The sequence below is a fragment of the Bos grunniens genome, chromosome X, assembly GCF_055505025.1.
Source record: "Bos grunniens cultivar Pamir isolate PY7600 chromosome X, Bosgru_T2T1.0, whole genome shotgun sequence".
Lineage (NCBI taxonomy): Eukaryota > Metazoa > Chordata > Mammalia > Artiodactyla > Bovidae > Bos > Bos grunniens.
In genome coordinates, this window is record NC_141194.1 from 121,587,668 (window position 1) to 121,599,124 (window position 11,457).

Here is an 11,457-nt window from a genome sequence, read left to right on the forward strand (position 1 = left end):
TAAGAAGAGGGGGCAAGAATACACAGAAGAACTGTACAAAAAAGATCTTCACAACCCAGATAATCACAATGGTGTGATCACTGACCTAGAGCCAGACATCCTGGAATGTGAAGTCAAGTGAGCCTTAGAAAGCATCACTACGAACAAAGCTGGTGGAGGTGATGGAATTCCAGTTGAGCTATTCCAAATCCTGAAAGATGATGTTGTGAAAGTGCTACACTCTATATGCCAGCAAATTTGGAAAACTCAGCAGTGGCCACAGGACTGGAAAAAGTCAGTTTTCATTCCAATCCCAAAGAAAGGCAATGCCAAAGAATGCTCAAACTACCGCACAATTGCACTCATCTCACAAGCTAGTAAAGTAATGCTCAAAACTCTCCAAGCCAGTCTTCAGCAGTATGTGAACCATGAACATCCAGATGTTCAAGCTGGTTTTAAAAAAGGCAGAGGAACCAGAGATCAAATTGCCAATATCCACTGGATCATGGAAAAAGCAAGAGAGTTCCAGAAAAACATCTATTTCTGCTTTATTGACTATGCCAAAGCCTTTGACTATGTGGATCACAATAAACTGTGGAAAATTCTGAAAGACATGGGAACATCACACCACCTGACCTGCCTCTTGAGAAACCGATATGCAGGTCAGGAAGCAACAGTTAGAACAGGCCATGAAACAACAGACCAGTTCCAAATAGGAAAAGGAGTATGTCAAGGCTGTATATTGTCACTCTGCTTATTTAAATTTTATGTGGAGTACATCATGAGAAACGCTGGGCTGGAAGAAGCACAAGCTGGAATCAAGACTGTCGGGAGAAATATCAATAACCTCAGACATGCAGATGACACCACCCTTATGGCAGAAAGTGAAGAAGAACTAAAGAGCCTCTTAATGAAAGTGAAAGAGGAGAGTGAAAAAGTTGGCTTAAAGCTCAACATTCAGAAAACTAAGATCATGGCATCTGGTCCCATCACTTCATGGCAAATAGATGGGGAAACAGTGGAAACAGTGGCTGACTTTATTTTGGGGGTCTCCAAAATCACTGCAGATGGTGATTGCAGCCATGAAATTAAAAGTCGCTTACTCCTTGGAAGGAAAGTTATGGCCAACCTAGATAGAGTATTGAAAAGCAGAGATATTACTTTGCCAAGAAAGGTCCGTCTAGTCAAGGCTATAGTTTTTCCAGTGGTCATGTATGGATGTGAGAATTGGACTATGAAGAAGGCTGAACACTGAAGAATTGATGCTTTTGAACTGTGGTGTTGGAGAAGACTCTTGAGAGTCCCTTGGACCGCAAGGAGATCCAACCAGTCCATTCTAAAGGAGATCAGTCCTGGGTGTTCTTTGGAAGGATTGATTCTAAAGCTGAAACTCCAGCACTTTGGCCACCTCATGCGAAGAGTTGACTCATTGGAAAAGACTCTGATGCTGGGAGGGATTTGGGGCAGGAGGAGAAGGGGACAACAGAGGATGAGATGGCTGGATGGCATCACCGACTCGATGCACATGAGTTTGAGTGAACTCCGGGAGTTGGTGATGGACAGGGAGCCCTGGTGTGCTGTGATTCATGTGTTTGCAAAGAGTCGGACACAACTGAGCAACTGAACTGAACTGAACTGAAGTTTGGACAGCAAAGCTATAGGATCTCTTCTGTCTATTTGGATGTATGTATGTCTCAGTGTGTGTCTTTGGTTTTGTTTTGTTTTGTTTTTTTTATAATATTGCTGATTGCTGAGATTAGTTTGTAAATGAGCTCTAATCTAATTGGCCTTAAAAAAAAGTAAGCACGTACAAATCAAATAATTCTAAATACAAGAGAAATTAACCTAATTGAATTTCAGATTCATATGAAATGGGAAATATTCAGTGTCAAATACCTGATATTAATGTTTATTTGTTGATCTAAATAATGTAGACATCTCTAAGAATACTTAACATTTGCAGAATATTTTCATTGTACCTAGGTTTAACATAAGTTAAATATTATTATATCTGTTATAAGTTTGTCAGCAAGGAAATTACCTTGCTAAGTGAAGAAGCTTCTAAAAAATCTAAATGAGATATGGCCTTAGACAAACTTTATTAAGAATAATTATGCTTTAATAATGTCTGTCTAGGAGAAGGCAATGGCACCCCACTCCAGTACTCTTGCCTGGAAAATCCCATGGACGGAGGAGCCTGGTAGGCTGCAGTCCATGGGGTCGCTGGGAGTCGGACACGACTGAGCGACTTCACTTTCACTTTTCACTTTCATGCATTGGAGGAGGAAATGGCAACCCACTCCAGTGTTCTTGCCTGGAGAATCCCAGGGACAACCGGGCCTGGTGGGCTGCCGTCTATGGGGTCGCACAGAGTCGGACACGACAGAAGCGACTTAGCAGCAGCAGCAGTAGCAATGTCTGTCTAAAATAGTCTATCCAGATTGGGGTAACTTGAACTTCTAAGGGTTCTGCTAAACTAAGTGTTGGAAGTCTGTTGAATAGCTAAGTAATTTCCAAATAAAATAAATAAAAAGATTTTGAAATATTTACTACTAAACACTAATTACCTCTTACAGAGAAACTAAAGAGATTTGGGATTAAAAAGAAATGATGTTTGGTGCCATCCTAAAATGTTCTAAGAAAACAAAGGTTTTAGAAATTATTACTGGTATTTATGCTCACCAATCTATAAAATGCTAATATAAAAGTCAGTTCTTGGTTGGTTAAAGGAAGTAGGAAGTGTGTTTTCAGTAAAGAATGTATGAGGAATCGAATTAAATTTTGTGAAGGGAAAAGGAAGCAAGCCTGACTTACAGGTGGCTTTTTAGGATGGAAGAACACAGTAATGGGTACAGAAAGTGATAAGGTTTGTGAAAAGTGAACCATGAGGAAAGAGTTTTGTATATGGTTAGGACTAAGTTTAAAATAAAGTTAATTAAGTTTACCTTTTAAGTAAAGTAAGCTGGTGCAAAAACTTGAATTTAGCTTTTCTCTGTCTTCAGATACAAGGTGTCCTCTTAACAGAGAGGAAAGCTAAATTCAAGTTGTCTGTGTTTGATAATAGATTTAAATTTCTTTATCTGTTAAATGATCTGTTCTGAAATTCTTTATTGTGACTTTGGCTAGGTGAACAGCTATTGTTTCACAATGACCTATAGCCCTATCTGACTGAGTGTTCTAAACCTTTTTGATATTTGTTGACAAAGCTTCCTAAATCATTCTAATGAAGATTTCTAGCTAACTTCGGGATGCTTCAGAGGGCCCCTGAAACATTCCAAAGAGAGATACTACACTAATTAGGTTCATTTTGTATACAGAATTACATGGGGAATATTGTTAAGTAAGTAATAAGTCTCCGGTTATATTGTATGGTAAATGTTACTAATATAGATATCCTAGAAAAACTGTATGGAGTTCCTAAAATTTTGATATGTTTGGGTAAAATGTTATCAGGCATAATTCTAGTTACTATCTCAAAATATTGTCATAGCACTAACCAAGTTTCCAAAAAATACTTCCTCTTCAAGATTTATAAAAAGGACTTTGGGATAAATACCAGTTTCTGAACTGGGTAAAGATTCTAATGAAAAACCTGATGACTTCACAAAGGTTAACAAAAGGACCTAATGAACTGGTGAATATGCTTATAAATTTTATGGTTTTTATCTGAAAAATTACTGGGTTAAATCTGTGTTTTCCAGGTGTAAGAAAAACCTTCCCCTCAGACTAATTATAATGGTACTTTCATAAAATTGTATTTTATAAACAAATTGAACCAATTTATCTTTTCTCTCTATCTGAACACTCCAGAGATTGGAAACTCTTAGTTTCCAGTAACTTTATCATACAAGTTAGGAAGGATATCTCACTAACAGGTACAGAAATCTGAAGGAACTTGAAGGAATCTGAGACCTTGAGAAGGGAGGAATTCACTTAGATCTGTTAGGCAAAATCTGTGATAAACCTTTGGCATTACTTTCCTAGCCCTGAAAGGTTTTATTTTAAAATTTCAGTCTGAGACTTTTATACTCTCAACAAAGCAAAAGTTCTATGATCAATTGTGGTTATATAAATCATCAGGCCAAGTTTATTGCAACCAGATCTATATTACAAACAGGTCTTAATTTGGTTATATTTGGTAAAAATGACAGTGATTTTAGGTAGAAAAAGATGTTTCAATGAAAGTGAAATCCCAGTTTGTTGATGGAGGTCTGTATCTACTAAGACTCATTTCCTGAATAGTTCTTCGTTCTTAGGGTATATTAATGTAAAATTTAATTGCATTATTAAAGGACACTCTAGGGTTGTTTCTGAAGCTTATCTTAGTAATCTATCTTTGGATGAAGATCAGATGCCTCACACATGACCTGCAGTCAAGACTGGAAGAAGACATAATTCAAGGAACTGTTTCCAACCTTGATGGAAGGACCTTTCTATCAGGAACCCTTAACTAGCTCATGCCCAGTGAAATTGAAGGGAAATTGACTCTTGGATTAACTCCCACTTCCAAAAGGCCCCTATGCTGGACTTGTCTATAGAGAGGCCTGCTGACCTCAAACTCACCTTAAAACAGAGGAAACTATGCTACAAATGCATAGTTTGAAACATAGCTACAAATGCTACAAACACCTAATGCTCAAACAGAGGAAACTATGCTACACTAGGACGAGAAGAAGATGACATCAGAAGCAGACAGCTTGCCCAAGATGCTGATCTGACTTTTATGATCATTTATAATGTTTTCTTGATTCCTTAGACCTATGCCTATTAATCAAATTTTTTCTATCATGGACACGATTCTATGCCAGTTTAAAATGCAATCCAATTGTTCACTTGTGGCCAATTTCCTGTGTCTAGTACTTCTGGATTACCTTGGTGAATTTCTGTTCTCTAGGGATACCCACTAGGAAATTTATTTTAGATGAGTGTTCAGTCCTGTTCTATCTTCATGATATTACTAGATGGGATTCTCTCACCTGGCCAATTAATAATACCTGCTATGATCCTGGCCATAGATTAAGTTTTCTCTTCAGTTCAGTTTGGTACAGTCGCTCAGTCGTGTCCGACTCTTTGAGACCCCATGAATTGCAGCATGCCAGGCCTCCCTGCCCATCACCAACTCCCGGAGTTCACTCAAACTCACGTGCATCGAGTCAGTGATGCCATCCAGCCATCTCATCCTCTGTCGTCCCCTGTTCCTCCTGCCCACAGTCCCTCCCAGCATCAGAGTCTTTTCCAATGAGTCAACTCTTTGCATGATGTGGCGAAAGTACTGGAGTTTCAACTTTAGCATCAGTCCTTCCAAAGAACATCCAGGGCTGTTGGATCTCCTTGCAGTCCATGGGACTCTCAAGAGTCTTCTCCAACACCACAATTCAAAAGCATCAATTCTTCAGCGCTCAGCTTTCTTCACAGTCCAACTCTCACATCCATACATGACTACTTAAACTCAATTGGAGTGATGAGCTAAGTCTCAATAAAAAAATTAACCTCTCATCTATGAAAAGGAAAAAATCCCACAGTTATGGGGTGGATCTACATGGTTAACAGCAGGCTATGGTCATTTAAGTCTAAAAGCTCCTCTATGTTGGTAAGGGTTAAATCTTACCAGAAATGATCAACCTGGTAATTAAGGCTCGGTGCTTTATGAATTATGTCTATTATTACCTTTAGAGAGAGCGGTTGGTATGGAACTCAGTGGATTTGTGGCACTAATTTATGGCTTTCACATCTACAGGGTTGGATACGAAGGTGTAGCCTGGGATTCCCATTAATTTAAGGTCATACATGTTAACAACTTAGAGGTAACCCTAACCAATCTAGCACTGGTATGATCTCAATGGGTCAAAGATCTGTATTCTACTAGTATGACCATTTAGCAGCTTGTGTGTATGTGTGCCTTCAATGGGGTTAGAGAATGTAATTGACCATACCTAAGCCTTAACAGATAAGGCAGAGGAACAAGAGATCAAATTGCCAACATCTGATGGATCATCGAAAAAGTAAGAGAGTTCCAGAAAAACATTTATTTCTGCTTTATTGACTATGCCAGAGCCTTTGACTGTGTGGATCACAATAAACTGTGGAAAATTCTGAAAGACATGGGAACACCACACCACCTGACCTGCCTCTTGAGAAACCTGTATGCAGGTCAGGAAGCAACAGTTAGAACTGGACATGGAAAAACAGACCAGTTCCAAATAGGAAAAGGAGTATGTCAAGGCTGTATATTGTCACTCTGCTTATTTAACTTATATGCAGAATACATCATGAGAAACGCTGGGCTGGAAGAACACAAGCTGGAATCAAGATTGCCAGGAGAAATATCAATAACCTTAGACATGCAGATGACACCACCATGATGGCAGAAAGTGAAGAGGAACTAAAAAGCTTCTTGATGAAAGTGAAAGAGGAGAGTGGATAAGTTGGCTTAAAGCTCAACATTCAGAAAACTAAGACCATGGCATCGGGTCCCATCACTTCACAGGAAATAGATGGGGAAACAGTGGACACAGTGTCAGACTTTATTTTGGGGGGCTCCAAAATCACTGTAGATGGTGACTGCAGCCATGAAATTAAAAGACGCTTACTCCTTGGAAAGAAAGTTATGACCAAACTAGATAGCGTATTAAAAAGCAGAGACATTACTTTGCCAAGAAAGGTCCATCTAGTCAAGGCTATGGTTTTTCCAGTGGTCATGTATGGATGTGAGAGTTGGACTGTGAAGAAAGCTGAGCACTGAAGAATTGATGCTTTTGAACTGTGGTGCTGGAGAAGACTCTTGCAAGTCCCTTGGACTACAAGGAGATCCAACCAGTCCATTCTAAAGGATACCAGTCCTGGGTGTTCATTGGAAGGACTGATACTGAGGCTGAAACTCCAATATTTTGGCCACCTGATGCGAAGAGTTGACTCATTTGAAAAAAAACCCTAATGCTGGGAATGATTGGGGGCAGGAGGAGAAGGGGGCAACAGAGGATGCGATGGCTGAATGGCATCACAGACTCAATAGACGTGAGTTTGTGTTAACTTCAGGAGTTGGAGATGGACAGGCAGGCCTGGCATGCTGCGATTCATGGGGTCGCAAAGAGTCGGACATGACTGAGCGACTGAACTGAACTGAAGCCTTAACAATTTTCATAAGCTTTAAATGATAGTAAATGGGCTGTTACCTATTGAATTTACTTTTAATTCCACTAATGTTATTAACTATATCATTTGTATTTCACTTATTTCACACGATTATTATTTTTTGTATTACCAAGTGTATGACTAAGACGCCAACGAAAATGAAGACTAGATTCGAAGCAGTTGATCAAATGTATAGCTCTATATATGATCAATGTTTGTAGTAGTGTAACTCTAGGTATGAAAATTTTGCTGGCATATTGAGTGCAGCACGTTCACAGCATCATCTTTCAGGATTTGAAAGAGCTCAACTGGAATTCCATCACCTCCACTAGCTTTGTTTGTAGTGATGCTTTCTAAGGCCCACTTGACTTCACATTCCAGGATGTCTGGCTGTAGGTCAGTGATCACACCATCGTGATTATCTGGGTCATGAAGCGTTTTTTTGTACAGTTCTTCTATGTATTCTTGGCACCTCTTCTTAATATCTTCTGCTTCTGTTAGGTCCATACAATTTCTGTCCTTTATCGAGCCCATATTTGCATGAAATGTTCCCTTGGTATCTCTAATTTTCTTGAAGAGATCTCTAGTCTTTCCCGTTCTGATGTTTTCCTCTATTTCTTTGCATTGATCACTGAGGAACGCTTTCTTATCTCTCCTTGCTATTCTTTGGAACTCTGCACTCAGATGTTTATATCTTTCCTTTTCTCCCTTGCTTTTTGCTTCTCTTCTTTTCACAGCTATTTGTAAGGCCTCCTCAGACAGCCATTTTGATTTTTTGCATTTCTTTTCCATGGGGATGTTCTTGATTCCTGTCTCCTGTACAACATCACAAACCTCCATCCACAGTTTAACAGGTAGTCTATCAGATCTAGTCCCTTAAATCTATTTCTCACTTTCACTGTATAATCATAAAGGATTTGATTTAGGTCATACCTGAATCGTCTACTGGTTTTCCTCACTTTCTTCAATTTAAGTCTGAATTTGGCAATAAGGAGTTCATGATCTGAACCATAGTCAGCTTCTGGTCTTGTTTTTGTTGACTGTATAGCGCTTCTCCATCTTTGGCTGCAAAGAATATAATCAGTCTGATTTCGGTGTTGACCATCTGGTGAATGTCCATGTGTAGAGTCTTCTCTTGTGTTGTTGGAAGAGGGTATGACCAGTGTGTTCTCTTGGCAAAACTCTATTAGCCTTTACCCTGCTTCATTCTGTATTCCAAGGCCAAATTTGCCTGTTACTCCAGGTGTTTCTTGACTTCCTACTTTTTCATTCCAGTTCCCTATAATGAAAAGGACATCTTTTGGGGATATTAGTTCTTAAAGGTCTTGTAGGTCTTCATAGAACCGTTCAACTTCAGCTTCTTCAGCCTTACTGGTTGGGGCATAGGCTTGGATCACTGTGATACTGAATGGTTTGCCTTGGAAATGAACAGAGATCATTCTGTCGTTTTTGAGATTGCATCCAAGTACTGCATTTCAGACTCTTGTTGACCATGATGGCTACTCCATTTCTTCTAAGGGATTTCTGCCCACAGTAGTAGATATAATGGTCATCTGAGTTAAATTCACCCATTCCAGTCCATTTTAGTTCGCTGATTCCTAGAATGTCAACGTTCACTCTTGCTATCTCCTGTTTGACCACTTCCAATTTGCCTTGATTCATGGACCTGACATTCCAGGTTCCTATGCAATATTGCTCTTTACAGCATTGGACCTTGCTTCTATCAACAGTCACATCCACAATTGGGTATTGCTTTTCTTTGGCTCCATCCCTTCATTCTTTCTGGAGTTATTTCTCCACTGATCTCCAGTAGCATATTGGGCAACTACTGACCCGGGGAATTCCCCTTTCAGTATCTGTTGGGGGCCAGAGTGAGGTACTCCGCCCGTGACAAAGGTCATGAGGAAGGAGGCTCGACATACGCAAAGGCGGGATCGAGCCTCAGGAGTCCCCCTGGAACTCCTCGAGCATCTACCCCCATAACCAGAGCCTGCCTACTTTACTACTTTGTGCTCTTACCTACATCTCTGACTTTACAGGGGGCTGTCCCCCACCACCTCTTTCGGAGAAGGAGTTAACCTAGAGCTCCAGTTAATAATAATTCCTGGGCGTGATAAGAGTGTTTTAACCTACAAACTCCTCTGAAGGTTCTCTAGCCTGCCTGACAGGCTCGTCCAGCCACATGTGATTGCTCACAGCCTCCCAACCGTGAGAGGCACAAGATGCTTTAAACCCTCTAAAAACAGGTTCTTTAGAGAAGTTAGAAAACTATTAGTATAAGTATAATGGGCTAATTAGAAATTGTGTTGGTGAAGGGTTTTTCATTTGTTGAGCCAATGTTTGTTGCTAAGTCTCCACATCCCCTGCCATGAATATATAGAAGAAATAAGTATTAACCTTTGATATTAATCACGTTAGACCTTAGGCTAAGTAAATTCTTTCCTTAACTAAAACCCATTACACCCTCACCCTGTAGGAATGTAACTTTATTTGGGTGGTGTCTGTTTTGAGAATAATCAGCCCTGGAGAAATAAGTGTCCTGATTGACTGACCGCTGTCACAAGGAGAGGGTCGTAAATTGTCAGCAGGCCCCCCTGGCCAGAAGATGATGTAACACCCCTAAGACCTCTGTATACATTTGTGTGAAGCACCTGACTTTAATAAAAGTCAGGACTGCTGTCCCCACGTGACTTTTGTATAACATCTCAGTGTATAAAAACAGACTCTGGAAAATAAAGAATTGGGATCAGTTTCTCGAAATACTGGTCTCCCCATGTCGCTCTCTCTCTCACTCTGGTTGAGTCTCCATCTGGAGCGCGGAACCCACCATGCTTACTAATTATGCCTGGGCTTCTAAGATCCGACCGGGGAGGCCTCAGTGTCTCCTCTCCTTCGGGAGAACGGAAGGACGCCTGCGGCCTACGTAAGTGGTGCAAACTTCTTGTCTTGAAGTTTTATTGGTCTCCCGCGTAAACCAAGCTACTCAGCCTCTTTTCTCCACTGAATTTTCCTACTGAGCTATCCTTATTCTATTACTCTTTATATCTTTAATTAATATCTAATTGAAGCTATTGTATCCTGATCCTCGCCTACGCCGTCTCTCCTTCGAATACCCTGGATCAGCCGGGGCTGGTCCCCGGCAAGTATCCTATCATTTTGCCTTTTCATACTGTTCATGGAGTTCTCAAGGCAAGAATACTGAAGTGGTTTCCCATTCCCTCCTCCAGTGGACCACATTCTGTCAGAACTCTCCACCATGACCCATCTGTCTTGGGGGGTCCCACAGAGCATGGCTTAGTTTCATTAAGTTAGACAAGGCTGTGGTCCGTGTGATCAGATTGGCTAGTTTTCTGTGATTATGGTTTCAGTGTGTCTGCCCTCTGATGCCCTCTCCCAACACCTACCATCTTACTTACATTTCTCTTACCTTGGAAGTGGGGTATGTCTTCACGGCTGCTCCAGCAAACCGCAGCCACTGCTCCTTACCTGCACGAGGTCACCTCTCCTGACCTTGAATGTGGAGTAGCTCCTCTCAGACCTCCTGTGCCCACGCAGCCACCACTCCTTGGACTTGGGCATACTCCTCTCGGTAGCCACCCCTGACCTTGGGTGTGGGGTAGCTCCTCTCAGCCGTGCGTTCTTCTGCATGGTCCGTTGCAGCTGTCGCACTTCTGCAACTGGAAAACGTCAGTTTTCATTGCAATGGCAAAGAATGCTCAAACTACCGCACAACTGCACTCATCTCACATGCTAGTAAAGTAATCCTCAAAATTCTCCAAGCCAGGCTTCAGCATTACATGAACCGTGAACGTCCAGATGTTCAAGCTGGTTTTAGAAAAGGCAGAGGAACCAGAGATCAAATTGCCAACATCTGCTGGATCATAGAAAAAGCAAGAGAGTTCCAGGAAATCATCTATTTCTGCTTTATTGACTATGCCAAAGCATTTGACTGTGTGGATCACAAAAAACTGTGGAAAATTCTGAAAGTGATGGGAATACCAGACCACCTGACCTGCCTCTTGAGAAATTTGTATGCAGGTCAGGAAGCAATAGTTAGAACTGGACATGGAACAACAGACTGGTTCCAAATAGGAAAAGGAGTACATCAAGGCTGTATATTGTCACCCTGCTTATTTAACTTATATGCAGAGTACATCATGAGAAACGCTGGGCTGGAAGAAGCACAAGCTGGAATCAAGATTGCCAGGAGAAATATCAATAACCTCAGATATGCAGATGACACCACCCTTATGGCAGAAAGTGAAGAGGAACTAAAAAACCTCTTGATGAAAGTGAAAGTGGAGAGTGAAAAAGTTGGCTTGAAGCTCAACATTCAGAAAACTAAGA